The sequence below is a fragment of the Perognathus longimembris genome, chromosome 2 (genome assembly GCF_023159225.1).
Source record: "Perognathus longimembris pacificus isolate PPM17 chromosome 2, ASM2315922v1, whole genome shotgun sequence".
NCBI lineage: Eukaryota > Metazoa > Chordata > Mammalia > Rodentia > Heteromyidae > Perognathus > Perognathus longimembris.
This window is the reverse complement of record NC_063162.1, coordinates 153,311,957-153,330,148: the sequence shown is the minus strand read 5'-3', so window position 1 is coordinate 153,330,148 and position 18,192 is coordinate 153,311,957. Positions and strand designations below refer to the sequence as shown.

General features: G+C 45.4%; 1 protein-coding gene across 7 annotated transcripts in view; it reads left to right on the top strand.

Annotated features, from left to right (window-relative positions):
* The window catches only part of Lmbr1 (limb development membrane protein 1), a 107,074-nt gene that overhangs the window by 44,817 nt on the left and 44,065 nt on the right, over positions 1 to 18,192 (top strand). The window contains exon 1 of one of the 7 annotated variants that reach the window (XM_048340536.1): positions 14,062 to 14,065. The exons of the other annotated variants lie outside the window; for them this stretch is intronic. The gene's annotated coding sequence lies outside the window, so the exon portion shown is untranslated. Of the gene's footprint in view, positions 1 to 14,061; positions 14,066 to 18,192 lie in introns of those variants that run through there. 7 annotated transcript variants of the gene reach the window in all.

The following is an 18,192-nucleotide window of genomic DNA, read 5'->3' as shown; positions in this document are numbered from 1 at the left end:
TGGCTAATGAAGTAATAAGCACAATTTCCTGATACAAGGGACTGTGATAATGAAATTGTTTAGTGCTCTGCCAGCTCTTCTGATTTGAGCCTTAATGGCCACACAGCTTAAGCACACACATTGAGGGATAAGCTGGGAGAATCACTGTGAGGTGAGGTGTGGCTAGAGCGCTTTGTCTGCGGACGCCACTTTCTCTTTCCTGATTATTTCGCGTAGGGGCAGTCTGAAGCTGAAAACTAGCAGCTAGCCTCCCATGTAGTGGATGTAGTAAAATCCAAACGGGTGAGTGTGTCTGACGGTCACACATGGTACAGTTTCAATTTAGGAAGTGATTTGACTTGATGGCTTATTTTGGAGGCAGGTTCTTGCTATGTAGCCCAAGCTGGCCTTGAACTTGCGATCCCCATACCTCACTCTCTCACGTGCCATGATGAGCGGTGTGTACCGCTGTGTTTATCTGTGTGTAGTTTCTTGAAGAGATCATTGCTGAGAGAGTTTAGTTTAAACTCTTCCACGGATCTCCTTGCGATCCAAAGACATGGATTGGTATTATCTTGTTTAACAACTACGTATGTAAATGAGCAGAACTAGGACTCGAGGCTGGGGTTCCCCAAGGGTTGTGATTTTTCGCGTGGTACGGCTGTGGAGAGCCAGTGAGAAAGACTGGACGGGCAAGGCAGTGCGTGGAAGGACAGGCAAGAGGCCCGAGCCGCGGCGCAGCGGGCAGGCGGGAGCTGTGCTCTCAGGGGTGTGAGTGAGAAGGAGAGCTAAGGACACAAGGTTCCTAGGAAAAGGACTGGAAATTCTTTAGTGTTATAGAAGGGCTAAAAAAACAGCCAGAAGGAAGGAGGCTAGGAGAGATTCGTGCTGTAGTTTCTATAGAACTTGGGGAGGCAAAGTGTCTACTGGATCTTTATCCCACAGTTTTGTCAAGCAGTCATGATTACCCATTGTTAGGCTCCTGTAGGAGCTTGCTGGCGATGCAGATTAAGAGGAAGGGCTACTGCATTCACGGTTGGACGGTGGGAGAAATTAGAGATGCAGATGAATAGGATGCGTCCTGTTCCATGCTGAGGTGCTAGGGGAGACACTGAGAGATGGGTCTTTGATGCATCCGGGGTCCCTGGGGAAAGGAAGGCTGCCCGGGAGGGGCCAGCGTGGACGGAGCTAGGGCTCGGTGGGCACACGGGGGTCACAGAGCGTGGCAGTTGGGCCTGTATTGAGGTCAGGTCTAGAGTTCTGATTGGATCCGGGAATGGCTGGAGCTTAGGACTGCCTTGAAGGTTCAGGTGCCCCAGTTGCCTCAGGATCGGATGCTGGAGGCCCCCGGCCCCTGCCAGACAGTTTGGATTTTGACTGGAGACAGTAGGGAGCTGGCAAAAGATTTTCCAGAAAGAATCTCGATGCTTACCATTTCATTTAAGTGTAGAGAAAAGCGGAGCCTGGAGTTTCCACACGTGTCAGTAAAGCAAGGAGTGTCGCGGAGTACTTTTTCACTAGCACTTGAGCCAAGAGCTCCATTTCTGGCTTTTCGATAGTTTATTGGAGGTAAGAGTCTTATGAACTTTCCCACCCGGGCTGGCTTTGAACCTCAGGCAACCCTCAGCCTCCTGAGTAGCTAGGGTGATGGGCTTGGGCCATTGGCACCAGGCAAGGATTTGCATTTTAGTGCTAATCAGGAGGGGTAGGAATAAGAGTTGTGGTTCAAAGGTAGAGGAGGGAGAATGGTTTTAAACGTAAGAGGGCCGAGTACGTCGACACAGGACCGGGAGGCGGGGAAGGGAGACTGAAGATACAAAGGTGAGAGCATTGGACGTTAGAGTTGGGCTGCCCAGGTGGGTTGCTTTCCTTGAACCTCAGGCGTTCTTTTCAGCCCAACGGTAATGATAGTTGCCTTGCTCTGTTAGGTTGGTGCTCAGTGATCACCATGTCAAGTGCACAGTCCCCAACCTCGTTCATCTTAGCTACTGGCCTGAGTAAATGCGTTCAACTAATAAATATTTTTATTATTTATTAATATTTATATTCATGTTGTGGGACTCAGAAAACAACTGAACACAGTGCTGGCTCTTAATTACATAGTGCCATCTCAGGAGGTTTTAAAATTACAGATTAAATTTTGCATTTGAAATGGCCTGTACTCAAGTAGAATAAACCAGTTTTATTATTAAAGGTAGCCGACGTTGCAGATCACCTGCTTAAAGATAAAGTGCATTTTAGACCCATTATCATACTTCAGAAAGCTTTAGAATTAAGTGATCAAGGCATATGCTATTTTAAAGTACTTGTGTATTTTTTCAGTTTTAAAATCAATTTTACATGAAGGTTGGAAACATGGTTAGCATTGTAGAGTTAGGTCTGAATTTGTAAAGAAGATGTTTGAAAATGGAGTATGCAACTTGAGGGCAGGGATGGGAAGGGGAAACTTGGAGAGAGCAAAAGAAAGGGTGACATTGTCCAAAAAACATGCACTCATTACTTGACATATGAAATGATAACCTCCCTGTAAAATACCTTAACAATAACAATGAAATTATATAAAAAATGTTGAGCATGGCACCAATGGATCATGCTTGTAATTCTAGCTTCTCAGGAGGCTGAGAGCTGAGGATTGTGGTTCGAAGCTAGTCTGGGTGCAAAAATCTGTAACACTGTCTCCAGTTAACCAGCAAAAAAACCCCAAACTGGATTGGAGGTATGGTTTAAATAGTAGAGCACCAAAAATACATTAAATAAAAAAACATAGTAGAGCACCAGCTGTGAATGAAAAAGCTGAGTGAGAATGTGAAGCCCAGCATTCTAGTCTGCCCCACAGAAAAGAAAAAAGTCAGGCGCCCATGGTTCACACCTAATCCTAGCTACTCAGGAGGCTGAGAGCTGAGGATTCTGGTTCAGGGATTCCCCTGGGCAGGAGAGTCCCCCCGAGACTCGTTTCCAGTTAGTCACTCAAAAACTGGAAATGACACTGTGGCTCAAGTGGTAGAGTGCTGGCCTTGAGCACGAAGAGGCCCAGGGGCAGTGCTCAGGCCCTGAGTTTAAGCCCCACAAGTGACAAACAAACAAAAAAAAAAGAAAGTATTTTTTTGGAGGCTTTGCCGTGTCTTTCTGTAATGCAGCATCATTTTGCATTTGCCTGTGCAGGTTCTAAATGATGTTTTATAAGCTACGCAGTTCTCTGTTCAGAGAATAGGCTATATAAGAATGATAAACTTCACCCTTTTATCGACGTTAATGCTAGCATTGGCCGTAGTCATTAAAGTGTTGAAGAGCGTTGGCTGCTAGCGTGGCTCTTCATGAGTGCTCCTGTAAAGCCATTCGTCCATCAGTTTCCCCTGCCACCTCAGTTTCTGACGGATGCTCAAGAGGCCAGGAGCCCTTGTAGTGAGTGGGGGCCGCAGCCCGGGGATGTGAGTAGGGACAGACTTGTGGCGTGGTAAGTCAGGCTTCCTGCTCCCTTTGACCCCCCTCCCGGTGATGTTTTCCTGTGTCTACGTCTGGTTACGTCTGCCGTACTCCCCGAGTGGCACATGGATTCCCCTGGGCTCCTACATACTACGCAGGGAGGCGGAAATTGGCCACTGGCCACGGGTGGGTGCAGAGCTTGAATTGAAAATCAAATGAAGCGGAATTCTCGACTTGGTTTTTAATTAAACCACTTTGTTAATTCAAACAGGACATTTTAGGCCCCGGGGTGGACCGTGTCCTTTTAAAGGCCGTGAGTGGTCTTTCTTCTCTCTCCTTGCTCTGGAGTGTGTTTCTATTTTATTAGTACCATCTCCTAGCTATCCCCCTTTCTTTATTAATTCTGAAGTTTAAGAGAATATAAATGGTTTTGGTGAAGTCATTTTTTAAAAAAAATAAGATGCTAGCTTTTATTTTGGAATTGAAAATTACTGTTAGCAGTTTATCAAATGCAGATCATTATAAATGTCACTTACTTGTACCGCATAAAACATAGTGTGTGTTTGAGCCCGAGCCCATGGTTTGTTCAGGTTGTTTTGTTTGGGCTCAAGGTGTCCTCTGCAGTGCTGTCCTGGGTGTGTGGTGAGCGCGGGGTGTTGTGTTGTGGGTCTTGGGGGTGTGTGGTGAGCTTGGGGTGTGTGGTGAGCGGGGTGTTATGTTGTGGGTCTTGGGGTGTGTGGTGAGCTCGGGGTGTTGTGTTGTGGGTCTTGGGGTGTGTGGTGAGCGCGGGGTGTTGTGTTGTGGGTCTTGGGGTGTGCAGTGCTGTCCTGGGTGTGTGGTGAGCGCGGGGTGTTGTGTTGTGGGTCTTGGGGTGTGTGGTGAGCGCGGGGTGTTATGTTGTGGGTCTTGGGGTGTGTGGTGAGCTCGGGGTGTTGTGTTGTGGGTCTTGGGGTGTGTGGTGAGCGCGGGGTGTTGTGTTGTGGGTCTTGGGGTGTGCAGTGCTGTCCTGGGTGTGTGGTGAGCGCGGGGTGTTGTGTTGTGGGTCTTGGGGTGTGTGGTGAGCGCGGGGTGTTGTGTTGTGGGTCTTGGGGTGTTGTGTTGTGGGTCTTGGGGTGTTGTGTTGTGGGTCTTGGGGTGTGTGGTGAGCTCGGGGTGTTGTGTTGTGGGGCTTGGGGTGTGTGGTGAGCGCGGGGTGTTATGTTGTGGGTCTTGGGGTGTTGTGTTGTAGGTCTTGGGGTGTGTGGTGAGCTCGGGGTGTTGTGTTGTGGGTCTTGGGGTGTTGTGTTGTGGGGCTTGGGACTGGGGTCACCTCAGGGCAGGCAGTGTGGCCGTTGCTGGCACACCTCCGGTAAATAGCGTGATTTTTCTCTGTGTCTCTACTTCAGGAAAGTTCTCTGCATTCACCCGAGGAGGCGTTTTCTCATTTCACGGTCAACTTTACTCCAGCCAAGTGTTTCTTTGAGACTTGGAAATATGTTTGTTTCCCATTGTATTTTAATGTCTTATTTTGAATTCATATATTCTAAGGAAAAATGAGCAAATCAATGAAAGTGGGAAAAATACGCCACAATATGATTGTCATCTACATTTAAGCCCTGAGTTTTGGGCAGTCGATTTATATTGTACTTCACCTTAATGACAATGTTTGATTTGAAGCCCTGGCATTAAAGTTAACGTACGCCACAGCAACATCCTGACCAATTATCCAAGCCATGCAGACATCTCAGAATGTCCAGAACCTCGCACACCATCTCTGGGATTAAGAGGTTAACTCCTGTAACTTCAAACAAAGTGCTGAATAATAAAAGCAAAAAGTACAAAATTTGCAGTAACTTCCTTTCTTAATTAATTAGACCGGCCAGGTGGAAGCGCAGCGTTCTGTGCTGGTGCTCGGAATGTCCATAAAGCCCACCGACATGACAGCACAATAGAGGAGGAACAAAGATTGCTTTAATGTGTCTCTATCCTGTGTCACAGTTTGAGATTGTCCTGGTTTATGTCCCTTTTGGCAAACTTACATAAAAGCGACCTTGTACTGTATTTTATGACCAGATGACTTTTTCCCTCGGTGGCTAATTTGTCTCAGGCCTCCATCTTAAAGAGAAGCGAGTAGGAAGTCCAGCCTCTGTCTCCGCGAGCTTTCATTGCATTCTTTCATTATTTTTGCTCGTTTTTTTTTTTTTTTGCCACTGATGATCCATAAATTGTTGGAAATGAGTGATTAAGGAAGTGCTGCTTAGTGTTAGTGGCACATGCGCATATGTGGCGTGGCTCTGGTGGGTGAGAGGAAATCACAGACAAGAGGAAGGCTCCTGCTGGGAGCCCTGCAAGGAAATGTAACTCGGGCATGTTTTGATCTTGTTTATTACAGAACATGAAGTCATATCTCACTAACGGTTGCTACGTGTTAATTTGACTCTCCCAACACCTGCAAGCAAAAAACCGTAGAGTCACGTATTCATAGAATTCTCTGACCCTCTTCCGCTTGGCCACTCGTTTCTTCTCAGAAATAGAAGTAGCACAGATAAGAATGGTTATTTTCAAAACGTGCTTTCCTACAGGACCCACCTAGGACCCCGGGGTGGGATGGGGGGGAGGGGACCCGTGTGGGCCTCAGTGAGCTCTTGGGACCTGCTGGCCTGCATTGGGGAGCCCAGGAAATACAGAAGCCTCACCTTGAGGAAGAACCCCACCTCATTCATTCCATTGAACACCGAGTTGAGCCTAGGAAGGTTCTGGGTTCAGAACCACTTAGCGCCTCAGTGACGTCGGACTTGTCTGTCTGCTCAGTGCGGTGCATTGTTGCCTGCGGCAGGGAGCTAAGTTACAGCTTCGGTTACGGGGCCTGGGATTGTTGAAGAGCAGGGGGGTTGTTTTTATTTTAATCACTCAACTCTCATGTACTTGGTAGTAGTACAGTCTGCTAGATTGGGCCATGACGCTTTCAACCAACCAAAAAAGCGAAGGATTTCACACTTTAAGCCAGATTATCCCTCTAGGTGAGCATAATAATGTAGTGGCAAAAAACTCTCAAGATGCTGCACTGCCCCATCAGTGCCATGTGGGGCTTCCTTCCCTTCCTTCCCGGGGCTCCCCCCGCTCACCTGGGGCGCTGGGAAAGTCCCCTCAGGAGCTCCGGTGGGCAAAACATGCAAACGTGGGGCCGCTTTCTTATTTCGCAGCGTAACGACGCAAGGACTCGACGTTGGCTCGAGCCACACACGACTGTCCACGCCTGCAGCCCTGGCCCTTGGGAGGCTTAGGCAGGAAGATGGCCATTTTGGAGACCACCTCCTTTCTCGCTTTCAAAAGTAGAAGTTACTTTGGACACAGCCAATGTACCTTTGGAAATAAGGATCTGTTTTTTTTTTTTTTTCTCAGAATGGTACAGGTTGTAAAAACAATAGCTTTTCCATTTAATAGGGAACTAAACTTTGAAGTTTATTTTATTTGATGATTAAATTACTAATATCTTTAAAAAACAACTATGTTTAATGTCTCATAGTTCAGCCCTCTGTTAAATGAGGAAAAGTTTTTTTTTGGGGGGTGGTAGGGAAGATATAAAAAGTCAGCAGGTTCAGATTTTAAAGTAATTATACTTTCAATTATAGTGTCCTCAGTGCTTCTGGTATTCACGACACAATTTTCTAGAAATAGTCATTGTTAGGATCTTCTCTGAAACTTTTCTGTGGAAATTGAGAATCTTACCCTTGGGTGTAATGAATTTTATTTGAAAGTGAAGTTAGATGTCAGTTTTAAGGCTACTGGAGATACTTCTTAGGTAATTATAATACATGCCTGCCAGACAAATACTAAAGCACTAGTGTTTGGGTTGTTAAAATCTTACATTTATTTGACATTGAAACTCATATTTGTCTATGAAATCATTTGTTCAGCATGTCACAATAGTAATCTTTGATCTCCATGAAATGTTTGCCAATATGTAGCTGAAACTTGGCACAGCCTGTTAGTTTATAGTCCATTTATTTAACTTGTTAGTATGCTAAAAGTAGAAGTTGTGCACTCATAGACATAAAAGACGGTACGATTGTTTGACTTAGGTAATGTTTCAGGTTGTGATATGTCTGCTTAAGTCACTGACAATGTGTGGTACTATTTATTTACACATTTTCTTCTAAAGAAAGGAAATTCTAGTCAAGAAGGAGAAGGTCAAATTGTTTTAGAGTGATTAAACTTTACTGGTTAAAATGAGATTACCAGATAAAAACTGAAAACATAGCAAAAAAGAACAAAGCAACGACAAAACCAGAAGGCAGTGTTTCCTTAATAGTAAAAAAAGAATAAAGTGTCTAGATGCTGGTAACTCATCCCTGTAATTCTAGCTACTCAGGAAGATAGTAGAGATTGGTTTGTGATTTGAAGCCAATCTGGGCAGAAAAGTCCATGAGACTTCCATCTCCAGTTATCTACTGAAATGCCAAAATGGTGACCTGGCTCAAGTGGTAGAGTGATAACTTTGAGCAAGAAAGCTGAACAAGAAAGTCAGTTAGGCCCTGAGTTTGAGCCCCATTACTGGGACAACCCTCCCCCTTGCAACATTGAAATAATCAGTTTTATTGCAAGTATTTCCTGTTTTTACTTGTTGTACCAAGATAGAAGAAATTTTAAATAATTTTTTTTGTTTGTCCTGAGGCTTTTTGACTCAGGGCCTGAGCACTGTCCCTGGCTTCTTTTTGCTCAAGGCTGGCGCTCTACCACTTGAGCCACAGCACCGCTTCCGTCTTTTTCTGCCTATGTGGTGCTGAGGAATCACACCCAGGGCTTCGTGCATGCTAGGCAAGCACTCTACTGCTCAGCCACATTCCCAGTCCCTAAATAATTATTTTGTTGAGATAGATTCAAGTGCTTTATACTTCCTTATTTTGATTGGATTGCACATTTAAAATTCTTATTACATAATTGCAACTAAATTTTATAAGCAAGTTTTTCTTTGCTCAAGGCAGGTGTTCTACTACTTGAGCCACAGTTCTGCTTCGGGCTTTTTAGTGGTTAATTGGAGACAAGAGTCTCACAGATTTCTCTGCCTGGGCTGGCTTTGAACCACAAACCTCAGATCTCAGTAGCTAGGATTATAGTTACTGTAATCCTGAGTGGCTTGTATTACAGGCATGAATCGGGTGCCTGGATCCATTAAAACTTTTTTAAATGTAATTGTACTGTTGTTATTGAAGTGTTACACAAAGGGACTCCTGTCTCGTAAGTCAGGCAACGAGTACATTCCTTTCTGGATAACGTCGCCCCTTCTTCTCATTCCCCCACTTTCCTCGTCCTGGCTCCGTCTGCACTTGGATTGTTGGTTCTCTATGTTTGTGTCGACGGAGTACTCTTCCTGCATTCGTTTACTCTTCCTCCCTCCATTTCTAAATCCCATTGGTCCCTCTCAAAAGACAGCAAAAAAGAACAAAATAAAGGCAAACACCACCACCACCACCAGCAGCAGTGACACAAACCCATGTTTCCATTTCCTGGAATTGGCTTCTGTAGATCGTTTCCGAGACGTCGAGCTCCTCCCCTCGGTTCCCTCGCCTCCTCTCGCCTGACGGCCGGTGCGGGAATGGATGCCTGGGGCCCCCGGTGGCGCGTCCAGTTACGTTTTAGGCCCAGCTTCCACCGGTGGGATGAAGCACGCCCCGTTTGTCCCTGTGAGCGTGGCTCAGCTTACGTAGCGTGATGCGTTCCGGGTCCGTCCGTTGCCCTACCGGCGGCCTCACATCTTTCTAATGAGTAGAATGCCATCGCGTATAAATAGCGCATGTTCTGGATCCACTCACCTGCGGTAGGGCACTGGGCTGTTTCCAGACACTGGCTCTGGGGGACAGTGTGGCAGCGCACGCGGACGCACCGGTGTCTGTCGGGGATCCTGACTCGGAATGATCCGGGTAGATGCCCAAGCCTGGCGCGGCTGGGTCTCAGGGGAGTCCCGCGTTTCGGTTTTGGAGGAATCTCCAGACCTCCCTCCAGAGTGGGGTGCTAATTGGCATTCCCGCCAGCAGTGCCGTGGGATTCCTTCCCCCCCCCCCGCCCGCCAGCCTTTTTGGTTTGATTTCTTGTCGTTGGCCAATCTAACTGGGGTGAGGTGGAGTCTCAAAGTTGTTTCGATTGGCATTTCTTTTATGGCATGTTTACTCGCCATCCTTCGTCTTCTGAGAAGTCTGTCTTTATCTCTGTTGCCCATTTATTGATGGGGTTATTACTCTGGGGAAGGGTTAATTTTCTTGCGCCCCTGGTGTATTTTGGAGAGGAGGCCTTTGGGAGATGTATTGCTTGGGTCCACGAAGTCTCTTTAAAGGCTCCTCTAATGGTTAGTAAAATAATCTAAGCCAGGTGCTGTGTGACTCACGCCTTGCACTGGGGCCTGCGTGGGAGGTGGGGACCGGGGAGGGTGCGATTGGAGACCAGCCTGGGCGCGGCCTCCTAAGACCCCACTGGAGCCAGTCAGTGAGCGCCGGGCGCGGGCATCTCAGCCCACCGCCCCAGCTCTGCGCGAGGCGGGACAGAAAACACGCCAGGACAGACGGGGCACAACTTGGAGACCATAGACGAAACATTACAAAAGCAAAAAGGGGTTCAGGTATTTGGCCTAGGGTTCAAATCCCAGTAAGCACCCTCCCTCCAGTAATTTAAAAACCTAGAGCATTGCATGTAAAAGCTTGGGAAATTTGGCTCCCGTCTCTTCATGTCACATTTTTCAGTGCGCTGTCCTGCCTACGCCGCACTGTGTTCTTACTGAACTCTCCCCCCGTCCAGTCCACACCCTTCCCTTTCACAGTCGCATGTCTTTATGTGTGGGTGTGTTGTTGTTGTTGTTGGTCCTGGGGACTTGAACTCAGAGCTTAGGCACTGTCCCTGGCTTCTTTTTGCTCAAGGCTAGCACTCTGCCACTTGAGCCACAGCACCACTTCCGGCCTTTTCTGTGTATGTGGTGCTGAGGAATCGAACCCAGGGCTTCATGCATGCTAGGCGAGCGCTCTACCCCTAGGCCACATTGCCAGCCCCAGTTCCATGTCTTTGAACATTGTTCCCTCTGCCTGTGGGAACCGTACTCCGGAGCGTCACCTCTGGTGATCCTGACCCGTCCTGTGGACTTTGGTAACTGTCACCGCTCTGTCCTCACAAGTGGGGTTTCCTCACGAACGGTCATTGGTGTGCGCTAGCGTGAGTGCTTGTGCAGGGAGCAGCGTAAGAGCTGGGCACCGCTCTGTCCCTCAGGGCTGGGGGCGGAAGGGCAGGCCAGCTCCAGCGCTGTCCGCTTGGAGGGGCGCGTGAGCCGTGAGGCCTCTGAATCCACACTGTCCGGTGAGAACCCCTGTAGATTCCCGGCTGTGCTCCGTGGGAGACCCCAGCGAAAGCAGGGACACGAATGCCGGAGGGCTGAGGGGGAAAGCCCGGCGCGCTGCCGCCTGCCGGGCTGAACCGAATGCCAGCCCCGGTTGCATTGAAAGCCTGACCGCAGGCAACCTGCTTACCTCTTGACCGTGAACTTGCTCACGCGCAATAAAACTTGCTCTCTGGTTCATTGTGAGTAGGGGACGGGCAGTGTTAGTCCCCCCTCCTTTTTTATTTTTAAAAACATGAACGGATAACTAAAGAATGATTACAACAGAAATAGAAGAAAAAAGCCTTACTGACTAATACATTGTTTTGATGGGATGTAGCATACTGAGAAATATATTTCCCCAGATTTAGAATTTCACAATCTTTACAGTTTAGTTCTTTATTTACATTTCCAAGCTTACAGTCTGGAGGACTTTGGTTTGTCTCATAGCATGGACATTTCTACTCATAAACTTTAATACCGTGAACATCTTAGTTTAGTGAACTAGCAATATTAGTATTTTTTTTTAATCTTAACTTACATAAAATACTTCTTATGAAGTTTTAGTAGTTGTGATATCTAACAGTTTTAATTTCTCTGTCTTATATAGGACATGTCAGAGTATTATATATGTTTCTAAAATAGACTGCTTAGCATCTTAAGATTCAAAATATTCCCTGTAGGACTTCAAGCTTTTTATAAATGCTGTTTCCTTGGACATAGGATCAAAGCTCGTTTGCAGGGCTGGGGTGTAGCTCAGTGGCAAAGCGCTCGCCTGGCAAGTGGAGCGTCCTGGGTTTGATCCCCAGTACCAGAAAAAGAAAAGACCCCCCAAAAAATACAGTTAAAAAACCCCACAAAACCAACCAAAGCTCATTTGCATATACTAGAGCGATTGCTCTAGAGAAGAGGGGAAATACTTGGTGCTCTATAGATAGAGATGCTTGTTAGGATGTTTTATGGTTTAAAGATAGTTATCTGCTGTCCTCCTCGTTGGTTATCAGTGCCCCGGTCAGCCTCCCCCAGCGACCGTGGGCGTGTCGGGGGCAGTTGTATTGCTGTGCCGAGCAGGCTTTCATGCTACTGAGACCCTTTGCTAAATGAGAACAGTTACTTGGTGTTTATTTTAGATGTGCGTCGTGGAAGTTTTGCAGGTGTTGCTAGGGGGTGAAGCTCTCACTGTGCTTTCTAGAAGGAACAACATCACCGCAAAACACCCCCGTGTCTGTGTAGAGTGCCCGTTAAGGACACTGCAGTTTTCACTTGGCTGAGGTTCATTGTAGAGGAATTAGTAAGTGTGTCATTGACTAACATAAAAATTCCAAGAAGCAACTAGAACATTTCAGTGCTGTAGACATCTCTTCAGTACCGACTTAAATCTAAAATCTTTGCATTTGCATCTGCTTAGTCCATATTAACCTATTTTATCTAATTTAACTTAAGATTTTTGCGGCCATGGTGATTTTTTTGAAATAATACTAGCACGAAACATGCAATAAGCTACGTGGCCTAGCTTTCTTAAAAACTATATAGCATTTCACTGGTGGAAAGAAAGGACTTATTTAAATGGTGTTTAAAAATAGTATGCTTAGTACTTTTATTGTGCCGTGATTTTGATAAAAGGCAAGAAAATGTATCACAGTGACTTTGGCCATAGAAGTGCTACGCAGTTCCTGAACACCTGGTAATGTGCGGTGCGGCCTCGAGCAGGGGGAACTCTAGGCGGCTTACCTGGTGTGTGTGTGTGTGTGTGTGCAGGGGGAACTCTAGGCGGCTTACCTGGTGTGTGTGTGTGTGTGTGTGTGTGTGTGTGTGTCCCTTTCTTTCATTACTCTGTAGACAGCACAGCATCCAGAGGGAACTCTAGGCGGCTTACCTGGTGTGTGTGTGTGTGTGTGTGTGTGTGTGTGTGTGTGTGTGTGCAGGGGGAACTCTAGGCGGCTTACCTGTGTGTGTGTGTGTGTGTGTGTGTGTCGTGTGTGTGTGTGTGTGTGTGTGTGTGTGTGTCCGTCCGTCCCTCTGGTGCTGATTTCTCTTAGAAGAGGAGGGCAGACCCTTTCTCTCAGGGCTCTTTTCATTACTCTGTAGACAGCACAGCATCCAGAAGCCGCCCAGCCCGGAGGCTTGCTTTATTTTTATGATCTCAGAAGAGTTGGTGATATCAGTTTATAGGTTTGGGGCATTTGTGTTAATCACTCCTTGCTGAGTTGATCAATGAGGCCTGATTATTTATAGTCCCATTATCTACTTCTCTATATTAAAGTTTTTGAAGGTAGAAATCTGCCACATTGCATTTAATTAGCGTGTCATCTTTTTTCTATTAGTTGGTCTAAAGTTTATGAATACAATATTTAATTGATTTCAGGTTGGGTTGGTTTTCTTATTTAATCATAAAAAAATGTGAGCAGGAAAATATGCTGTTTCAGCCTCTTAGTAGATTCAGAATAACACTTCTTATGATGTCAACATCATATCGGACAGGCAGAAATCATACTAAATAATTTTGGTGGCTTGCAGCCGTTTTTGGAAGTGTGATACTCACGGCTTATTTGTAATATTGAATGTTGATTTACTTGTGAAATTTAAATTAAGTAACTTATTACTGTTATTTTTGGTGCTGGTTCTTGGATTGAAGATCTTTGGATTGAAGAGTGCTTATACAGACTGAGCAGCTACGGTATCACTAGATCTCAGGGAACTGCCATTGTGTCTGTGGTTTGTGGTAGGTTGTGCTGATCTACAGATATATGGAACATTTGTAGTTTGGAATTTGATGGATGTTTTCCTTTAGGTTTTTTTTTTTTTGTTTTGTTTTTTGTTTTTTGCCATTCTGGGGCTGAACTCAGGGCCTGGGCACTGTCCCCGAGCTCCTTTTGCTAAGGCTAGCACTCTGCCACTTGAGTCACAGCGCCACTTCGGGCTTCTTCTGTGATTAATTGGAGATAGGAATCTCATGGACTTTTCTTGTCCAAGTTGGCTTTGAACCACAATCCTCAGCCTCCTAAGTAGCTAAGAGTATAGGCATGAGCCACCAGCACTCAGCTCTTATTTGATATATTTTTATAACTTAATTTTTAATTCTTTGTGTGTGTGTGTGCGCGTGCGCATGTGCACGCTCACACTGGCATTGGGGCTTGAACTTAGGGCCTGGTTGCTGTCCTTTAGCTTTTAAGGCTGGTGCTCTACCACTGGAGCCACAGCTCCATTTCTGGCCTTTTGGTGATTAGAGATAATCACCAGATAATCAGCCCTGCCTTGGCTGGCTTTGAATTGCAAACCTCAGATCTAAGCCTCCTTAGTAGCTAGGATTATAAGAGTGAGCCACTGGTCCTTGGCTCGAGTTTGTAAGTTTTCTTTAAGTAATTGAAATGGTTGTATATTACCTATAAGTCATTATTAAATTTCTTAACTCTGCCTTGTAAGTTGTTGTCGACTTCTGTGTCTCCTTGTGACTATTTTTCTCATTTTGGTCACTTACCCACGGATGGGGCGTGTGTTCTGGGGACTGTCTGCCGTGGTCCCTGCATTCCTACCTGCCTGCCTCTGCTGGGCCCTCTCAGGTTGAGGTCCTGTCTGCCTCTGGCTCCCGGAACGGCCTTGCTGTGTGTGCACAGGGCATAGATCCTCCAGGAGTGGGAACATGGGTGCTGGGCTTGCTGTTCCTGTAGGAATGGAGCGCTCATTTCCAATGAGAGCAGGGGGTTCTCCAGCATCTGTGCTACAGCAGCCGTTGAGTCCATTTACAGGGGGTGGGGGGAATAGGAACCACAGCCCAGACCCAGCAGTCAGGCAGTGGGATGCGGTGGTGGAGAGGAGAGAACGGGGCCCTGCTGGTCAGGTCCGGGGCTCGTTGTGAATGCTGGCATCTCATGGTGAGAGGAGAGGAGTGGAGTGGAGACAAGAGTGGGCATACCCCACGCCCCGTGACTTCAACGGGTTCACTGGACAGTGCTGTCCTGTAGCATCTTTGGCTGGACATTTCCTTGGTAATATTTCTGTGCTTGTAGGGAAACATCCAGGAGGAGGGGCTCCATGACAGCTTTAATGAAGGAGCACCTGGCACTCAGAGCTTTTCCTAGCGTACACTTCCTGTTACAGCACTTAGACTTGCCACAGTATTTAATTGTGCTTTTCCAGCAGGTTCCCAGGAACCTCGCTGTTGAGTTTTTATATTACATTGCCATGTCATTCGGCTGTTTAGCTCACCCGTCCTGACAGGATACTCATGGTTGTGAGTTGGGAGCTCACCTGGCTACGAGGAGCCAGCTGGAGGTAGCAGAGAAGCTAGGAGAGTGTAACACACCCCACCAGAGCACCTCCCTCCTCTCGTCCTGTCATGAGGGGAAAGGGAGCAGGGGAAGGGTAAAATGGTGACCGGAAGCTGCTCGTCAAAGCGGGACACTCAGGAGAGGGACCCAAAGCACGATGCCTGTGCGCATCCGATGACTTGAAGTCATACTCAAATGAACGCCAGAAAATGGAAATGAGGTGTCTTTTTCTTTGTTGCTGTTTTTGATTTCTGCCTTTCTTTCTTTCTTTTTTTTTTTTTTGCCAGTCCTGGGCCTTGAACTCAGGGCCTGAGCACTGTCCCTGGCTTCTTTTTGCTCAAGGCTCACACTCCGCCACTTGAGCCACAGCGCCACTTCTGGCCCCACAGCGCCACTTCTGGCCATTTTCTGTATATGGGGTGCTGGGGAATTGAACCCGGGACCTCATGTATACGAGGCAAGCACTCTTGCCACTAGGCCATATCCCCAGTCCCTGATTTCTGCCTTTCTTGTTTATCTGTCTTTGGGAGAGTAAGGAGGGGCACAGAAATGGAGAAACAAAGGGTGAACAGATGCAGCATAGTGGCACTCATTAGACACTTGAAAATAAACTATATATACCTTGTGGGTGGGAACAGGTAGGGAAGCTGAGAGCGAGGGAAGGGATGACATTGTCTAAAAAGAAATGTAGTCTTCACATGAAACTAACCTCTCTGTAAAATACCTTTGTAATAATTAAGACATTAAAAAAAAAGAAAGGTGGCCATCATGTTTGGGTACCCTAATAGGTTGAAGGTTATCAGGCAAAGTAGTAGTATATCTCTGGTAGCATATGTGTTTGGTCATTGCCTGCTTGGTCCTTGTGTTTGGTCATAGTGTATTTGTTTAGTCATAGAATGTTTGATCATACTGTATTTAGCCATAGAGTGTTTGTTCATATAGTGTTTGGTCAAAGTGTGTTGGATCATAGAAAGTTTGATCATAGCGTGTTTGGTCATAGAGTGTTTGTTCATAAAATGTTTGGTCATAGAGTGTTTTGTTATCGAGTGTTCATAGAGTATTCATCAAGTGCTTGTTCAGAGAGTGTTCATAGAGTGTTTGTTCATAGAGTGTTCATAGTGTTTGTTCATAGAGTATTCATAAAGTGTTCAGTCATAGAGTGTTTGGTCATAGAATGTTTGGTCATAGTGTGTTTGGCCATAGAGTGTTAGTCATAGAGTGTTTTGTCACAGAGTGTTAGTCATAGAGTGTTTGGTCATAGAGTGTTTGGTCATAGAATGTTTGGTCATAGTGTGTTTGGCCATAGAGTATTAGTCATAGAGTGTTTGGACATAGAGTGTTAGTCATAGAGTGTTGGGCTAAAGAGTGTTAGTCATAGAGTGTTTGGTCATAGTGTTTGTTCATAGAGTATTTGGTTGTAGTGTGTTTAGTCATAGAGTGTTTGGTCATAGAATGTTTGGTCATAGTGTGTTTTGTCATAATAGTATTTGGTCATGGAGTGTTTTGTCAAAGAGCATTTTGTTATATTTGGTCATAGAGTGTTTTGTCACAGAGTGTTAGTCATAGAGTGTTTGATCATAGAGGGTTTGGTTACAGAGTATTTTGCCATAGAGTGTTTTGTTATAGAGTGTTTTATCATAGTGTTTGGTCATAGAGTGTTGTTGGTCCTAAGAGTATTTGGTCATAGAGTGTTTTGTCACAGAGTGTCATAAAGTATTTAGTCATGGAGTTTTAGTCATAGAATGTTTGGTCATAGATTGTTAGTCATACAGTATTTTGTCATAGAGTCATGGAGTGTTAGGTGTAAGAGTGTTTGGTCATAGAATGTTTTGTCACAGACTATTAATCACAGAGTGTTTGGTCATAGAGTGTTAGTTACAGAGTATTTGGCTCTAGAGTGTTTGGTCATAGAGTGTTAGTTTTAGAGTGTTTGGTTATAGAGTGTTAGTTACAGAATGTTTGGTCCTAGAGTGTTAGTTTTAGAGTGTTTGGTCATAGAGTGTTAGTTACAGAGTATTTGGTTCTAGAGTGTTTGGTTCTAGAGTGTTAGTTTTAGAGTGTTTGGTCATAGAGTATTAGTTACTGAGTGTTTGGTCATAGAGTGTTAGTCACAGGGTATTTGATCATAGAGTGTTAGTCACAGAGTGTTTGATCATAGAGTGTTAGTCACAGGGTATTTGGTCATAGAGTGTTAGTCACAGGGTATTTGATCATAGAGTGTTAGTCACAGGGTATTTGATCATAGAGTGTTAGTCACAGGGTATTTGGTCATAGATTGTTAGTCACAGAGTATTTGATCATAGAGTGTTAGTCACAGAGTATTTGATCATAGAGTTAGTCACAGGGTATTTGATCATAGAGTGTTAGTCACAGGGTGTTTGGTCATAGAGTGTTAGTCACAGGGTATTTGATCATAGTGTTAGTCACAGGGTATTTGATCATAGAGTGTTAGCCACAGAGTGTTTGGTCAAAGAGTGTTAGTCACGGGGTATTTGGTCATGGAGTGTTAGTCACAGGGTATTTGATCATAGAGTGTTAGTCACAGGGTACTTGATAGAGTTGTTAGTCTCAGGGTATTTGGTCATGGAGTGTTAGTCACAGAGTATTTGATCATAGAGTGTTAATCACAGGGTATTTGGTCATAGAGTGTTAGTCACAGGGTGTTTGATCATAGAGTGTTAGTCACAGGGTATTTGATCATAGATTGTTAGTCACAGGGTATTTGATCATAGAGTGTTAGTCAAGGGTATTTGATCATAGAATGTTAGTCACAGAGTATTTGGTCATAGAGTGTTAGTCACAGGGTATTTGGTCATGGAGTGTTAGTCACAGGGTGTTTGGCCATAGAGTGTTAGTTACAGAGTGTTTGGTCATAGAGTGTTAGTCACAGGGTACTTGATCATAGAGTGTTAGTTACAGAGTGTTTGGTCATAGAGTGTTAGTCACAGGGTACTTGATCATAGAGTGTTAGTCACAGGGTATTTGGTCATGGAGTGTTAGTCACAGGGTATTTGATCATAGAGTGTTAGTCACAGGGTATTTGATCATAGATTGTTAGTCACAGGGTATTTGATCATAGAGTGTTAGTCAAGGGTATTTGATCATAGAGTGTTAGTCACAGAGTGTTTGGTCATAGAGTGTTAGTCACAGGGTACTTGATCATAGAGTGTTAGTCACAGGGTATTT